At 32.1% G+C, this 10,360-nt stretch overlaps 1 protein-coding gene across 1 annotated transcript in view; it reads left to right on the top strand.

The window, feature by feature from the left end:
* Positions 1 to 105: 105 nt before the first annotated feature.
* Positions 106 to 10,360, top strand: part of LOC132734816 (protein FAM13A-like) — an 87,397-nt gene continuing 77,142 nt past the window's right edge. Inside the window, exon 1 of the mRNA XM_060721669.1 lies at positions 106 to 257. The gene's annotated coding sequence lies outside the window, so the exon portion shown is untranslated. The remainder of the gene's footprint in view (positions 258 to 10,360) is intronic.

Genomic DNA, 10,360 nt, shown 5'->3' with positions numbered 1-10,360 from the left:
GACTAAAATATTGCTTTTTTCAAAATATATTTTTGATATATTCAAAGGCGTATATGAAATGTCAAATGTTTTTCACATATTCGAATTTAAAAGCAATAATTTTCATTTGAAATAATGATCATTAATCTGAAAATATTAATTTTCACGGACTGAAAATAAAAAGGAATTTGATTGGTCAAAAGAAGTCCTTGACGTTCAGCTGGAAACAAACTTTGGAATATTTTCACATTTTTGCCAAAATATCTGATATTTTAACGGTATGTCTCGATTGTTCCTACATAGAAGATTAACACTTTGTTAATAACATTACTGTTACATTGATGCAGCGATTGTCTTGTTGAGACAGTGTAAAATACTCTTAGTAAAATGAATTTTATTTCAGGCATGATTTTTAACATGTTTAGACTATTCAGTTCAACAGTTCATTTGGGATGCAAAATAGGTCTGCATCCGGACTACCAATCAAGGGTTTATGTTTTGCCAATATTTTCATCAGGATAAAAGTAAAGCTGTTGTAGAAAATCATACTTTATATTATCAGATTATATTATGAAATAATAAATTGTATTGGCTAAATTGTAACTTTAGTTAAGGATTCACTAGTTCTGGCTTCCATAGCTTTATACGGACGTTGTGCGACAGTAAAGTTATGGGTCAACCCTGTTTGCAAAGTCTACCAGAATTTTTGCAGTTGGTGTGCCGTACATAAAACCCATTAAAATCACCCTTATTAATCAAATTTGGATCAAATAAAAATATGCATTTGATAAATCAATTTTGAATCAATTCATGTTTTGTTTTTAATGAAACTTACATGACATTGTGAACCCAACTATTTGTTAGGGAAATATGTAGAGAATGTTTACCAATATGGAGTCTGCTTTCTAATGAAATCTCGCGGGACTTCAAGTTTTGGGAATTCTAGCATCTATTTTTAGTAAAGGACCATACACTATTTTTAGTAAGTGTACGATTTTATATAAAAACAAACAAATAATTCAATTGAATCATCACTCAAAACAATATAAATCCTACATGTTTTGGTACAATGTCTGTTATCGAATAAATACACTGTTACTCATAATTACAAAAGCCATGTTTTCAATTAAAAATAGCATTTTGGTCACGCGTCACCAAATGTCATGCAAAGGTATCCGAACCTAAATTCTCGCTAGTCACGTGATAATTAGGGCAGCAATGGCGGCTAATTTTATGAAATGTGAACCCACTGATAAACTTTGAGGCATTATTTCATCAATCTAACGTTCTGTGTTCAAAAATATAGACTGAAGTGTCCCAAATATATCTAACTACCTGTGGTAAAATAGCTTTTGTCCAGATCACGCAAATTTATTGAATTACAGCATGACAAAAATATGTCACGGTTCTGGTTGACTTTCGATACGGGATTGGCTTCAGCGAACAGGTCTAGCAGTACTATAAAATCTTTGCTTAAGTCTCTTTAGCTAAGGATTCACCTGTTCACTTCAGCTGTTCAGTACAGGTACAGGCTTTAGGAATGAAGAAAAAAGGCAATCTCCTTTAAAAACTCTGGACGTAAAAAAATAAATTTTAGACTATTTTTTACAAGGTTGTCTATAGAGTTTGTTTAGTCAAAATATATTTACGTGCCAATGCTAGATTTTGAGTTATTTTTGTTCTAGGCAGAATCTGGCTTTTGTAGAGGCGAGATATTGCCCAGACTGGAAAATAGCACCCTATCTCGTTGCGCAGTACAATTAGTTGGACTAGAGTTTGATATGCAAGAAAAAATTACTGCAGTATACTTTACCACATTTTTTTTCACTAAAACCCATGGTATTAAGTTATTAATTAATCCTTATAGTATACTGGTTTAATCGTTCACCTCTAATAGTTGTTGAATATTGCAGTGCTTTACTGTTAAATCATCAATATTTAAATTAAATTCACAATTTAGAATATTAATTGGATAATTTCTTCCTCTCTCATTAGAATAGCCTATCTTTTAATTTTGTTTGGAGAAAGAAGTCAATTATCTCCATTTTTTTTCTTGGTGAGCTTCAACCCAGAATTTCACTTTCTGAGGGCAGTGAATATTATAGTTATACAAGAAAACATACTTTCTTTTAGTACTTTGTATTTGTGATGATAAAATCAAGCATTCATAACATCATGGTGACAGTTTATCACACTAATATAAATAGCTCATCATTCAACAAACCTTTATTTTTGTGTATTGGGGGAGGGGGAATTTTCCAAGAAATTCCCATGACAGTCCAATGTTTCGTGTGGGCGTGGCGATTCTCTCAGAAATTCCAAAGAGGCCTTAGCCTTCCATATTTGGAAATTTAACCACAAATTTTAAATTTGATTAGGGGAAAAGGGGGCTGACATGCAGAATAAACAAATAATATGTGAAAAATTGTCATAAAGTCTAATATAATCTTAAAATGCCTTTTATCAATTCTTCCAAGTCTCCCTCCTGGGGTGTGTAGCTGTTGATCTTACAGAGCTTACAGTTGTTAAGTGGTCAGTGAAGTTCTCAATAATGTACACAAGCCATCTATTGGACTTTATATCTTTTCCTTGGCAACTGCAGTCCATTGAGAGATTCTTAGTGCCATGCCAAAGTTGGAGTCAACTGTTTGTACTCTAGCTGATAAACTGGGTAGACCTATATACATATATATACAATGTGACTTCTAGTGTTAGATATTTTGCACTCTCAGACTTCCAAATTTTGGAAATTAAGTTAATGGAAATCCTGTCAGGAGTTTCATCACTTTTGTTTAAGTGTCACTCACTGGACTTGCCACTACACACATGACTATGAACTGTAACATTTTTAGATTCTATTCCGTTCCATGTCACCCTTAAATCAAAGAGATAACCATACTTTTACTGGGACAACACTTTCCACATACTTCTCATAGTATATGTACATGTATAGAGCATTCATAGTATTTAATACCATTCTTAGAGGAATTTCATAATATTTACCATTCTTAAAGCAGATTTATGATAATATAAATACATGTTTTGCTATTGTTTGATGTGTATAACTTAGCTGGAATGTATTCTAGTAATACTAATTAATAATACATCCTTGATAATAGTTATGTCTGGGTTTTTACAATTGACAGACCTTGGTTAAGCCTTACAAGCACTTCCCCTCTAAGAAAGAAAGCAACAAACCAAAATCAGAATAAGATTTTATCCAATAAGGTTTTTATTATGATAATTTGATTTTTAATGTAAGTGGAATGTAAAACTGATATAAATCAACTTTTTAGCTGCTTTATAATATCTTTGAATAGTGCAGTAAAACTGTGCATACTCAGAATTCCTTAGAGGTGCTCCACTTTCTTAAAGTGTAGTCTTTCATTCTGTATACTATAATAGGCAAGAAATAGGATTTTTTCAACCCCATAAAAATGTGATTTTAAGTTCTCTTAAATAATATTGTACCTGAAAGCACAATTCCAAGAAGTTCCAAACCTGCACAGAGCACTATGGTTATGTAAATGCAATAATATGCTACCTAGAACGATCATAATTGATCTTATTGTGAAAATGACCAAAAATTGAAAAACATTTCAATGCTTTTAACTCAAATTGGGCTTATAATAGCACAAAAAGACAATTTTCAATATATTTTAGAGTACTAAATTATATTTTGCATATCTTTTTGTTTTAATTAAGTGCCACAGCTGATCTATGTAAGACATTTAAATTTTATGCTTGTAGGCTTTTGGACCTCAGTGGAGTTCCTTTAAGGGCTGTTTCTGTATATTTGAAATTTTAGATATAATTGCTGTAGTATAAGTGTAGTGGAAGCCACTTAATTTGTAAACTACTAATTAGAACAATTTTTTATTTTTTCATAAAAATCTGCATTAATCTAGAGTGTTTCTCCTTTAAAATCTCAACAAAGAAATGTTTTTACTTGTAACTGTACCTTTTAGGCTGAAAAGTTTTGAGATTTTTTCAAAGGTTTTAGAAATTGAGTGCCAAAATACATACATACAGTCTTTTGACTGGATCATTAATTACAAAGCTCCAAATTTTGGATAAAGTTCTGACAATTTATGCCAAGTTAAATATTCTACTTTAGTCTTTTATACAATACAGCTAAATTAAAGTTCATGTTAAGTCTGTATATGACATTGATGTCATCTTGATTTATGTTTTGAACATCCTAATTATTTTTCTTTCCTCGGTTTCCACAAATACCTGGCATGTGCTTGTTTAAATACTTCATTATGTTGGAAGACTTCCAGAATGGGTTTTTTTTTTGCTTTGAAGTCATTACAGTGTAAAGGTGTAAATATCACCCTTGGTTATTATGTACTGCTGCGATGGCTCCAGAATGCGGGTAGTTAGTTAGACATAAGTGCTGTTTGATCCACTGGATGAAGATTCTGGTTTATGAGATTTTATTTATTGATAAAAACACATTTATTATTCTTTTAAAATTCTGCAGAATTTTGACTGTCGTGGAAAGTCTGAAAGTTTATTTGATTAAATTAATACTTTCTCAAGAAACCTAGCAGCTATGATTGTATGTCAATCTGCATAAGGTATTTACTTTGTTAGTTTTTTAAATTTTGGGGTTTCTTTGCTTAAGGTGACTATATATTTTAAATAATGATGGTTGAACCAATATTCTTACAAGTTTTTATTTTAAAATGATGGAATGAATATGGATGCAAAAATTAGCAAATGCTGGAGCATATTTCTGATTGTTACTTTAGGAAAATGATTCTTGTAATATAATGCTTAATAATATAGCCAGAGTATTAAGGTCATAGAAGTTAGTTCAATATGACTTTAATTGTAGGAAACAAGATATCATACATTATACATAGGTATAGATTTACCCTTGTCTTTCAATCCCTCTTTCACACTTTGCATACATTTGGGTACTTTGGTGGCTACCGGAACAATATGTAACTATACATTTCCTTTGATTTAATTCATTATGTAAGCTGTAATGTGGCTATGCTTGTATGTGGCTAAAAAACAATAGGGAGAACAAAAGAGTAGCCACCTTAGTAGCCCAATGTTAGGACATCTGTCCATTTGTCCGTCCAAAGACTGATAAAACAGTAGAATGCGGGGCATAGGTGTCATATGAACACATTTCTAGTGTGTTTTTTTTTAAATGCTGAGAGTTTTGAGTATATTTGTGATGTTTCTTTGGGTTAGTTTTATTGTTATGTTTTTAAAGGAACTCTGCTGTCAGGCCAAAAGCTTAAAACTTAGAATTGGATTTTCTTATAAAGATCAGCAAGGGCACTTAGATTATTAAAACAGAAAGAGAATCGGAAGATTATTAAGCAATATGCTCAAAAAGAAAGTTGTATTTTCGTGCTATTCTTAGCCGCATTTGTGCAATACTTTTCCATTTTGGGTTATTTTTCACAGTTGGAAAAACAGAGTAAGTGAATGATTTAAAATTTTGCACACAAGTTATGGGTTTACACCAACGTCAAATAGAGCATTATTTTTGGATTATTATTTTCATTCAGTCAAAAAACCTTAGTGGAGTCCCTTTAATTAAGTGCATCAAGTATGGACTAATGATATAAGAATCAAGGTTGCTAGTAAAGTAGGTGTATCACGGGGGAGGAAGTGTTACACGATAGATGGAGTTCTTATGATAACTTGTTTGGAGTTCTTATGATAACTGTTACGGAGTTCCTGGAAAACGTTACGGATTTCTGTGGAAAACTTTTCTATATACTTGGAGAACTCGCGTAAAAAATGGTTATTTTTAACTTTAAATGGGGAGTTTGAGGTGCTAAGTTAAACTTTGATAATTAAGCTTGCCCTACATATTGTATTATGTTTCAGAAAAAAATCTTTTAGTCCATATTTTGTCGCCTTTTTAAAAAAATCTGGTAGTTTTGAGAAAAAATTCCAAATTACTTGCTAATTCGTACATATTGGCCTTTTCATTTGTGATCTTCTTCGTTGCTATACATAATCACCTAATTATAGTGGAGATTTGCAAACATAAAGCCCGGGCTAATAAATGTATACCCGATTTTTCAAATGTTACGGAGTTCTTGTGATAACTCAAAATATGTCCTGGAGTTCTTATGATAACCTTTGTTACTGCCAGTGTGTTTCTTGTGCTTGATTACGGCACGTTTAAATGTATTTTATTAGTCAATAAGTGTGTAAATCATTATTAAGCATAGTACGCTTATCATTTGCACAAAATTTGGTTATATAACGTTGGTTTTGATCGTGTTTTAGTTCCTAATTAAATTGTGCGAAATCATATTGACATTATAAAACCCAACGAATGCACTAAATGTTTCTGTGTATACTGTTCGTCAACAAATTTTTTATGTCATAAGTTTCCGCAAATGCAACATTGAGGCCATGAGGCAAAATTAAAACACGATCATTCAATATATCTGGAGAAGACATGAAACTGCTTTGGTGTACAGTCTACATAGGATAAACAGGTGCTAAGCTATCTTCAGGTGGTCGAGGGGTTTGAGTCGATGACTTCTAATCCAGTGTCATCTCTGGCGTGGGTTCGATCCCCGGGAGATGCTTTGGTAGTTTAGCACGGAGGAAGGTAGTCTAGTACTGGTGTAACTCTCCAGGAACGATGGTTAGGAAACTACCCGCCCATATGACTGAAATACTGTTGGGAAAAGGCGTAAAATGAAACAAACAAACAAACAAAAATCTTCAGGAAAACCTGAATCAGCGGTCACCTGTATTCAGCAGTAACATGGCTTAAACTGCCAAGGAAAAATTGTTTAAAACTTACACTTTTTTCTCAGTTACATGTTTTAAGCAACCGCCTTTCTAAAGCAGACAATAAGTAGTTGGGCTTCCCTCAAGAAGCGGCTAAGTAAATTGTATCATTATATACCATGTATCGTATATAACCGGGATATCCTTCACACCCATGTACCCGAAATGTATGATCTTTTTATGCATAAAAAATCAACCGATTACTACCGATCTCTTCGACAGATTTGCACGTGCCCTACGGGTTCGAGCGAAAGAAGTTCGACAATATATTTTTGTAATCAATTACAGCAAAAGTTGTTGCAAAATTTCCACTAGGACTCCAACTTTGATAAGAAAAATGTATGCAGTAATTTTCCGAAATATGGAAATTGCTGTACGTCACGTGATGCTACATTGGATCTAATAGAGAAAGGAACAAGGTCGATAAACGGCATGAACCTTACGGTTACTAACATATCTTATTGAAAACTTACTTTCTATCGTCATATCATTGTCATAGAACTTTATACGTTTCTATGACAAAAACTGATACCTTTTAGAAATTGAAATACCCGTTGAATACATAAAGACGACACCCACCTCATTAAATTTAGATAAAGGTAGTGCATACTACCTCCTATTTTGCTGAAAACCATTTACATGCATACCGATAGCATAGTTACTTAATGTTCTCTAAAACTGCCAGGAATAATGTATATATGACGAAATCATGCTTGAGTATTAAATTCAAAGCGTATTTTTATCCTGTAAGTAAATGCTCTACATCAAGTATGTTTACAGTCATTCCAATAAAATAAAAAAACACACACACAAAAAGACCAAAACAAACACAAAAAACACAAGAAACGGAGGTAAGAAAAATATCTCTTGAACTGAAAAACACGATCAAAACCAACGTTTTATCACCAAATTTTTGTGCAAATGATAAGCGTTCTATGCTTATAATGATTTACACACTTATTGACTAATAAAATACGCTTAAACGTGCTGTGATTAAGCAGATTAAGCACAAAAACACACTGGCAGTAACAAAAGTTATCATAAGAACTCCAGGACATATTTTGAGTTATCGCAAGAACTCCGTAACATTTGAAAAATCGGGTATAAATTTATTAGCCTGGGCTTTATGTTTGCAACTCTCCACTAAAATTAGGTAATTAAGTTTAGCAACGAAGAAGATCACAAATGAAAAGGTCAATATGTACGAATTAGCAAGTAATTTGGAAATTTTTCTCAAAACTACCAGATTTTTTTTAAAAAGGCGACAAAATATGGACTTAAAGATTTTTTCTGAAACAAAATACAATATGTTGGACAAGTTTAATTATCAAAGTTTAATTTAGCACCTCAAACTCCCCATTTAAAGTTAAAAATAACCATTTTTTACGCGAGTTCTCCAAGTATATAGAAAAGTTTTCCACAGAAATCCGTAACGTTTTCCAGGAACTCCGTGACAGTTATCATAAGAACTCCAAACAAGTTATCATAAGAACTCCATCCTTCGTGTAACACTTCCTCCCCCGTGTGTATAAAGTCTAGTAGTATCTCGTGTAGTATTTTGTAGTGTGGAAGTGTGGTATTCATATCTATAATCTCGGTCAAACGTCTTAAAATTTTTGGCTTCTTAAAGTTTAAGACTTGCCTGATAGGAACTCAAAGATCAATAATGCCTATTATCGAATGACACCTAAAATATTGGGCATTTAAAACTAGTGGTGTGAAAACTGATTACGACTTCTTGTATACACATTTACGTGTATTTAGTTCATGTATTGTAAATTTTCGGATTAACGGGTACAGTCATTAAGGTAGATATGTAAAAGTGAGTTTATAATTTAATTATATATAATGCTGATTATGTTTTTTAATATTTAAATCAGGTATGTTGTTTTTTTTGTGTTTGTGTATGTCCTGAATAATGTATTCTTTTGTTAATTTGATATAAAGCATGTTTATGATGATTTATTTATTTATGTCAAATAAATATAAATATTGTCGAATGTTTATAGTTTATAATTATATTGCATATGATAAGCCAATAGAAAAAGATGTGTTTTTTGTTTTTTTAATTATTTAAATGACCTCTGATTTTAAATAACTATGACGTAGATTACTTGACATTTAATGGTTTAAGTATACCTATAAACTTTGATTAATATTGTATCATCTATCTTTCAAGACAATTATTACTTTTGTCCATAAAAGTTTGGTTTTATTGTCATAATAAAGTTAACCTTGGCCTTTTAAGATATTTATTGCAATATGATTTAAAGATTTATTACAAACCATTTGAATGTAGACAGTTATAATACTGTTGTGACAGGCTCCTTCTTTTATTGTCATATTTCATTATAGAATCAGAGGAGCCTAATGTCTTTGATGTATGTCTGTTACTTTCTTACACTGGCAATCATTAGGAATTTGAATTCTATTTACCGAATTACTCATATAAATAACCAAGATCCTGTGTGTTGGTGCTAAAATTTTGCTTTCCTAAAGAATGTCAAGATTGAAATAGTATATGAATTACTTAAACTTGTTATATTAAATTATGGTTTAAGATTATTGTCAGGGTCTTTTAATGACTGTATGTGCTCATAATTCTGATTTAAAATAAAAGCTTAGTAGCTGCTTTTTAGCTCGACTATTCGATAAGAATAAGTAGAGCTATTGCAGTCACCCGAGCGTCGGCGTCGGCGTAACCACTTATGTTAAAGTTTTTGTAATAGTTCAAATATTTTCAAAGTCCATAGACATATGGCTTTGAAACTTTGCACACTTGTTTACCATCATGACCCCAACCTGTAGACAGGAGGAGGTAACTCTATCAAGCATTTTGACAGAATTATGCCCCTTTTTCGACTTAGAATTTATGTTAAAGTTTTTGTAATAGTTCAAATATTTTCAAAGTCCATTGACATATGGCTTTGAAACTTTGCACACTTGTTCAACATCATGACCCCAACCTGTAAACAGGAGGAGGTAACTCTATCAAGCATTTTGACAGAATTATGCCCCTTTTTCGACTTAGAATTTACGTTAAAGTTTTTGTAATAGTTCAAATATTTTCAAAGTCCATTGACATATGGCTTTGAAACTTTGCACACTTGTTCAACATCATGACCCCAACCTGTAAACAGGAGGAGGTAACTCTATCAAGCATTTTGACAGAATTATGCCCTTTTTCGACTTAGAATTTATGTTAAAGTTTTTGTAATAGTTCAAATATTTTCAAAGTCCATTGACATATGGCTTTGAAACTTTGCACACTTGTTCACCATCATGACCCCAACCTGAAGACAGGAGGAGGTAACTCTATCAAGCATTTTGACAGAATTATGCCCCTTTTTGACTTAGAATTTACGTTAAAGTTTTTGTAATAGTTCAAATATTTTCAAAGTCCATTGACATATGGCTTTGAAACTTTGCACACTTGTTCAACATCATGACCCCAACCTTTAAACAGGAGGAAGTACTCTATCAAGCATTTTGACAGAATTATGCCCCTTTTTGACTTAGAATTTACGTTAAAGTATTTGTAATAGTTCAAATATTTTCAAAGTCCATTGACATATGGCTTTGAAACTTTACACACTTG

Source organism: Ruditapes philippinarum, unplaced genomic scaffold (assembly GCF_026571515.1).
Source record: "Ruditapes philippinarum isolate M1 unplaced genomic scaffold, ASM2657151v2 ctg39_1_1_1_1, whole genome shotgun sequence".
NCBI lineage: Eukaryota > Metazoa > Mollusca > Bivalvia > Venerida > Veneridae > Ruditapes > Ruditapes philippinarum.
This window is presented reverse-complemented; position numbering and strand designations above follow the sequence as displayed.